Source organism: Humulus lupulus, chromosome 7 (genome assembly GCF_963169125.1).
Source record: "Humulus lupulus chromosome 7, drHumLupu1.1, whole genome shotgun sequence".
NCBI lineage: Eukaryota > Viridiplantae > Streptophyta > Magnoliopsida > Rosales > Cannabaceae > Humulus > Humulus lupulus.
In genome coordinates, this window is record NC_084799.1 from 85,367,434 (window position 1) to 85,375,167 (window position 7,734).

Consider the following 7,734-nt stretch of genomic DNA (forward strand, 5'->3'; position numbering starts at 1 on the left):
CACCATACTTACTCAGTAACCTCGGGGAGTTCTAGTAAGGCATTGGAGATCACCCCAAAACCTCCAAATCTACCTGGGAACAAGTTTAACAAAAAAATAAAATAAAATAAAAACATAAAATAAAATCTAATTGTGATTTCTGAGAGTGGATGAATCATCACGAAACTTCCAGTGACACTTATTCCAATTCATCTGCCACTCCTTCCGAAACTCCTTCTACCAATCCTGCTTCTCCACAAACTTTAGCTGATAATAATCCATTCGCAATGACTCGCAATGATGAAATCCAAGAACTCTCAATGACTACCTCTATCCTACTTGCACTTCCACGCCTTCATGCATTATCTTCCCTCCTAATATGCCCGCATTAGACTTTAAACCTGGCATAATTCAACTCTTGCCCACGTTTCATGGAATGGAAAACGAAAGCCCATACGTGCATATTAGAGAATTCAAGGAGGTAATAGCCACGTTCTATAACCGAGCCAAAAATGTCGATTCTTTGCGACTGAAGTTCTTCCCTTTCTCCTTAAAGGACAAAGCCAAAAGCTGGTTATACTCTTTGAGACCTAGGTCTATTGGAACATGGGAGGAGATGAAAAAATCCTTATTTCTGAAACACTTCCCCAACCATAAGACCAACAGTCTAAAATGACAGATTTCCACATTTTCCCAAAAGGACAATGAAACGTTCTATCAAGTCTGGGAAAGATTCAAAGATCTGTTGAATCAGTGCCCGCACCATGGCTATGAGAACTGGCGTTTGGTCAGCTACTTCTATGAAGGCCTCACGAGTCGCGAGCGCCAGTTTGTAGAAATGCTATGCAATGGTGAATTCCTCGAAAAAGAGCCAGACGATGCTCTTGAATATCTCGAAGAAACCGCAAAAAAATCTCACACCTGGACTGGTCCAAGTGCTACTGATAGCACCAACCGACACAAACCATCTGGGATCTATCAACTTTGAGAAGAGGATAGTAGAAGAGGATAGTGTTAAGGCCCAACTCAAAGCTTTGAAAAAGCAGTTTGAGGTCTTAATGACGAAAAATGGCCAAAAATTGCACATGATTGCTTAAGCGGAATCGCAAGAACCTTGCTTTGTTTGTGGAGGGACGGAGCATTTAGCTAAGGACTGTTAGCTTTTAATGAAATCAAGGGGGTTTATGAGGAGCAATGCAATGCCTTAGGGGCATATAACAAGCCATTCTCCCATACGTACAACCCTGGGTGGAGAAACCACCCAAATTTCAGTTGGAGAGATTCCAACCAAGCTCAATCGTCTGGAGGCCAATGGAGAAATGAGCAACAAGTTCAACCATCAAAGGCGTATTCTGCACCTCAATACAATGCTCATCCACAATGAAATTCTCTCGAGAATACCCTTCATGCATTCATAGAGGAACAATCCAAACTTAATCGCCAAATGATGGAAGAAATCAAGGAAATGAAATGTCAATTCTCAAAATTGACTGAATCCTTGGCCATTCCAGAAATACGCAAACTTCCTTCCCAACCGAAATTCAATGTGCAAGGCCAACACATGACCTAATCTTCAAATTCTAATGATCAAAATGTCATGGAAGTAAATGCCATCATGACTAGAAGCAGTAAAACTTTGCAAGACCCACCCATGAAATCCAACTCTCCCACTACTCCAAAAGTTATTCCCGAAAATCCACCACTCAATGCCTCTCCAAAAGTACCATTTCCCCAGGCTTTGAAACATGTTGGGAAACTTCCTGATAACCGAGCTAAAACCCTTGAGCACTTGACACAAGTGAAGATTAATCTTCCTTTGCTTCACATCATAAAACAAGTGCTCGCTTATGCCAAAATCATCAAGGATCTATGCACTACAAAAAGGAAGCACCATGTCAAGAAGATTGCTTTCTTAACTGAGCAAGTAAGTGCGGTGATTGAACAAAAGGCACCACCGAAATATAAAGATCCCGGTTGTCCCACCATTTCTTGCCAAATTGGCACCCATGAAGTCAACTAAGCCTTACTTGAGCTTGGCGCGAGTGTAAATGTAACACCCTGGATAACCAAGGTCGTTACACTGTGTGATTATAAAGGTGCAAAACTTGCTAATCAGGTTATATAGTTGAAAATGTGACCCTAAAGTTGTAATTAGGTTAGGGTTAAAATATTTTGGTCATAAACAGGAAATTTCTTATTAAAATAAACGTTTAACACATGGGATCCCAAAATAGGTTTTAAAGGACAGTTTACAAAATTTCAAAGTTTATGTACAACCATAAGCCACTCTAATGGCAAAATAGACACTTTAGGTTTTCATGTCCCTGTACCAACCCTCGGCCGTGGCGGCCGATCAGCTGACTATGTACATTCTGCCCCAGAGCTCTCCAACTCAGGACTGGTCCACCTTGCCCTTTCCTTTACCTGCACCACGTAGCACCCATGAGACAAGGCCCAGCAAGAAAACCATAATTCAGATCATAAACGATAATCAACAGTCACAAAATTCACAAATCATCAATCAGATACTCAGCAGGTCACATTGTTCACATAATCAATGATATCAATCTACCTACCAACAATAAATCATCTAAATAATAAACATGACATAATCAGAAAACCATGATTGAGCTTGAAGCTCAAGAACTTCACCAGAAAAACCAAAAACCCAGATAAACAAAGTCAGAATTTGTTATCTTAGCTGAGTGAATTCGACCCTAGGTTGCCTTAAATGCCCTTCCAGACTTTAATTCCTCAAATCCCCAAGCTCAAGTCCTTAAATTTCCATCCAAAATCCAAATTCAGAATTCAACCTCACAAACCCAGAAAATTCAAACAAAACCTTTCAACCTTACCTTAATTGGTAGCTAAATCCAATTGAATCCCTTAGCTTCTCCAAGGATCAACACCCCAAACCAAGCCTAGACTTCCTCTGAGTTCTTAGCTTCAAAAATTCTCAAGGGAGAGTGGGAGAGGAAGTGATCGTGAGGGAGAGAAAGAAAGATAAGTGAGTGTTATGTTTTTCCCTTCTTTTTCTTTCCTTTCCTTTTCAACTTTTACCCATTTCTACAACTTCCACTAGAGTCTAAAATGAACATAATACCTCATTTATCCCCTTTTAAAAATCAAAAGACCCTTTTGCCCTCCCAATTAAATCCAAGTCTCTTAATCACTCTAAGAGCATTTTGGTCATTTGCTCCTAATTCCCGCTAATTCCTCAAGTGTCCGTAACGTTTACCACTTAAATCCCATAATCTAATTAATCACCAATTATTTTCCCCAATGTAAAATAGCCTCCAATATATCTCCCAAATTCCCAGAAATACCCCTAGGCTCCCCCGAGCTGGGTATAAATCCCCACCGTGACTATTTCACTAAACCGCTCACTAGGATCGCCTCGAGCCTTGTGCTACAAATACATCCACATAATAATGTGGTCTTAACAATTTATCATAAATAATCACATTTATGCCCTCAATGGGCTAAAATTACAACTATGCCCCTATAAGCTAAACATGGCCTATATGCATACTAATACTCGTAGTCATCCATTTCACATATCCATATAATCATATAAGCATACTTATCATATAATCATGCATTAATTCATTTAAATCACACATAAACCAATTATGCCCTCACAGCACACTAATCACGGCCCTTAAGCCTTATTAGTGATTTTGGGTCGTTACAGTAAATCTCATGCCTTACTCTGCATACTCGTAACTCGGTCTTGGAGAAGTGAAGCCAACATCTATTGTGCTATAGCTTGCTAACCGCTCCACCAAAAAGCCTAGGGGTATTGTTGAGGATGTGTTAGTTCAAATTTAGAAATTCAATTACCCCGTTGATTTTCTTATTCTTGATACCCAATTTGTGGTAAACATGGAGTCTAAAATTCCCATTATCCTCGGAAGACCATTCCTTGCTACTGCAAATGCTTTGATCAATTGTCGGAATGGTCTCATGAAGATATCGTTTGGAAACATGACTTTTGAAGTCAATATCTTTCACATCGGGAAACAATCTCGAGAAAATGATGAATGCTATCAAACATTCATGATTGACTCTTTAATTCCTGAGGAGGTTCAATTGCGAAGCAACTTCGATAATGTTGATGAACTCCTCCTTCTGTCTGACAACAAAAGTCCCAGATCTATTGAGTCTACTCTTGCAATATCAGATCACACAGACTCGCGCAATAGAAGGACTCAGTTTTGGAAACCTCGCTTTGAAGAGCTACCTCATGAGAGGTCACAGCCGAAAACTTCAGCCGAAGAGGTTCCAATTGTTCAATTGACCAAACTTCCTGAGGGTTTGAAACATGTCTTCTTAGGAGACGGTGAAACCTTTCCAGTTATCATCTCGTCCAACCTTCAAAATTCTCAAGAATTGCAGTTACTCGAGCTAACACATAAATCTATGATAGGTTGGACACTTGCTGATATCAAAGGTATTAGCCCTTTAATTTTCTCCCATCGAATCAATCTGGAGGATGAGGCTATCCCTCGAAGAGACCCTCAAAGGCGACTGAACCCCACAATGAAAGAAGTTGTAAAAAATAAAGTTTTCAAAATTGCTAGACGTTGGTATTATTTACCCAGTAGCTGATAGCAAATGGGTTAGTCCAACTCAAGTCGTACCCAAGAAATCTGGTGTCACTATGATCCAAAATGAAAAAGGGGTCCTTGTCCCTACAAAAACTGTGACAGGGTGGCGCATGTGCAGTGATTATAGAAAATTAAGTGCCGCCTCTTGCAAGGATCATTCTCCACTCCCATTCATTGATCAAATCCTTGAACGTGTAGCTGTTCATCCATTTTATTGCTTTCTTGATGGCTATTATGACTATTCTCAAATTGACATTGCATTAGAGGATCAAGATAATACCACTTTCACTTGTTCCTTTGGCGCTTTTGCTTTCCGGCGTATGCCATTTGGCTTGTGTAATGCACCAGCTACTTTCCAAAGATGCATGATGAGCATATTTAGTGACATGATTGAAAAATCAATGGAAGTATTCATGGATGACCTAACCGTTTTTGGAAATTCCTTTGACACATGTCTTCTTCATCTTGAAGTTGTTTTAAAACGATGTATTGAGAAAGGACTTGTGCTCAACTGGGAGAAATGCCACTTCATGGTATCTTCTGACATAGTCTTAGGCCACATTCTTTCTGAAAAAGGAATAGAGGTTGATCAATCCAAAGTCGACCTTATCTCCAACCTGCCTACTCCTAAGACTGTCAAAGTCGTTAGGTCATTTCTTGGTCATGCTGGTTTCTATAGGAGGTTCATACAAAAAAATTCAATGATTGCTCGTACTCTAAGCAACCTCCTAGCCAAAGATGTCTCTTTTGAGTGGACACCTAAGTGTGAGGAATCATTTTGAACGCTTGTCAATTCACTCACTTCTGCTCCCATCATTCAATCCCCCGATTGGAGTCTTCCTTTCGAGATCATGTGTGACGCCAGTAACTTTGTTGTGGGAGCTGTGTTAGGACAACAAAGAGAGGGGAAACCCTTTGTTGTCTACTATGCAAGTTGAACTCTCAATATTGCTCAAATGAACTATTCCACTACTGAAAAATAGTTGCTTGGCGTCGTCTTTACTCTTGACAAATTTCCATCTTATTTGATTGGATCACCTATTACGATCTTCACAGATCACTCCGTCCTTAAGTATCTCCTTTCCAAAAAGGATGCTAAGGCGCAATTAATACGGTGGATCATTCTCTTGCAAGAATTTGATATAACAATCAAAGACAAGAAAGGTGTTGAAAATGTCATTGCAGACCACTTATCCCGACTTGAATTCTGCGATTTGGCTGATGGTCCACCTATTCATGATGATTTCCCCGATGAACAATTTCTTTCTGTTACTAAGTTACCATGGTATGCTCACTCTATAAACTACTTAGTAACAGGTGAACTCCCATCTGAATGGAGTTGACAAGAAAAACGCAAATTTCTGGTCGAGGTGCGCAATTTCTTTTGGGATGACCCATACTCATTCAAGTATTGCCCCGACCAAATCATGTGAAGATGCATCCACGACGATGAGGTGTCTAGTATGCTGAATTTTTGCCACAATGATGCTTGTGGTGGTCACTTCTCTGTGAGGAAAACCACTGCAAAAATCCTACAATGCGGTCTTTACTGGCCCACTCTGTTCAAAGACACCAATGATTTCTATCGTTCTTGTGTAAGGTGCCAAAAGTTAGGTTCCATATCCCGTCGGCATATGATGCCCTTGAACCCAATTCTTGTTATCGAAATATTTAATTGTTGGGGGATAGACTTTATGGGACCATTTCCACCTTCTTTTGGTTACCTTTACATTCTTATCGATGTGGATTATGTTTCCAAATGGGTCGAGGTTGTACCATGTCGAACCAATGATAAAGCTACAGTTGTCAAATTCTTGAAAGAAAATGTGTTATCAAGGTTCAGTACTCCTCACGCTATCATCAGTGATCAAGGCACTCACTTTTGCAACAGATCCTTTGAGGCTCTTATGCGCAAGTACGGTGTACTTCATAAAGTTTCAAATGCCTATCATCCACACACTAATGGTCAAGCTGAGTTAGCCAATAGGGAGATAAAACACATTCTGGAAAAGATGGTAAATCCTGACCGCAAAGATTGGTCTACATGACTTCTAAAAGCTCTTTGGGCATACCGCACTGCTTTCAAATCCCCTCTTGGGATGTCTCCCTATCGGCTTGTCTTTGGAAATGCCTGTCATTTACTTGTCGAGCTCGATCATAAAGCATATTAGGCTATCAAAGCCCTAAACTTTGATCTGAATGCCGCAGGTATAGATCACAAACTCCAATTGTCTGAAATTGAGGAGTTGAGAAACGATGCATATGACAATTCCAAGATTTATAAAGAAAAATTGAAAATGACTCACAATAAACAAATCCTGCGAAAACACTTTGAGCCAAATCAGAAAGTGCATCTGTATGATTCTCGCTTGCACTTGCACACCGGTAAACTGCGATCACGATGGACTGGTCCATTTGTAGTGAAGCAAGTATTTCCCAACGGTTCTGTTGAGGTTGAGGACCCAACCGATGGGAGAATTTTTTGAGTTAATGGCCAAAGACTGAAGCATTACATTGAGAGTGTGAGTCATGTTGAAGTGGTCCTTCTTAAGGACCCAATTTATACACTCTGAAGGTTTGAATGGTTTATTTGTTTGTTCTTTTTATTTTTATTTTTTATTCTTATCTTTATTTTTCTGTCTTTCTTTTATTTTTGTATGTTTTTCGTTTTTGTATTTTGTTTGTTTTGGGGTATTGTTATCAGGCTATTTATGCTCTCACCTCATGGACATGGTCATCATCTAGGTGTTCTCTTTCCCTACCTTTTTCATTGATTACTCATTTTGACATTGAGGTCACTGTCTGATTTTTGGTTGGGGGTGGTGAGCATTCATTTGGAAAATCTTATTGTCGAGTTGAATTTTATTTTTTTTTGAGTCATCAAAATTATCCAAGAATGAGTACAACTTGTTGGTTTGAGTTAGTTTTTACTATGTTTAGCTATTAAGAAGTTATTTTCAGAGTTCTTTTGTGCACTTTCAAAACATGTGATAAATTGGTTGTTAACACAAATAGTTGAGAGAAATTTCGAGTTTAAAGTTTTTCATTTCTTGGTGAGTTGAGAAAACAATTTTTTGAACTTTTATTGATCATTTGAGTTGGTAAAGTCACATCTTTGGAATTTAAAACATGACATTTACTAGAT

The 7,734-nt window shown here is 39.4% G+C and overlaps 1 non-coding gene across 1 annotated transcript; it reads right to left on the reverse strand.

Moving 5' to 3' along the window:
* Window positions 1–643: 643 nt before the first annotated feature.
* Window positions 644–750, reverse strand: LOC133793215 (small nucleolar RNA R71). Its single transcript, XR_009874670.1, has one exon. It is a non-coding gene; the product is annotated as a small nucleolar RNA R71 (small nucleolar RNA).
* Window positions 751–7,734: the final 6,984 nt, after the last annotated feature.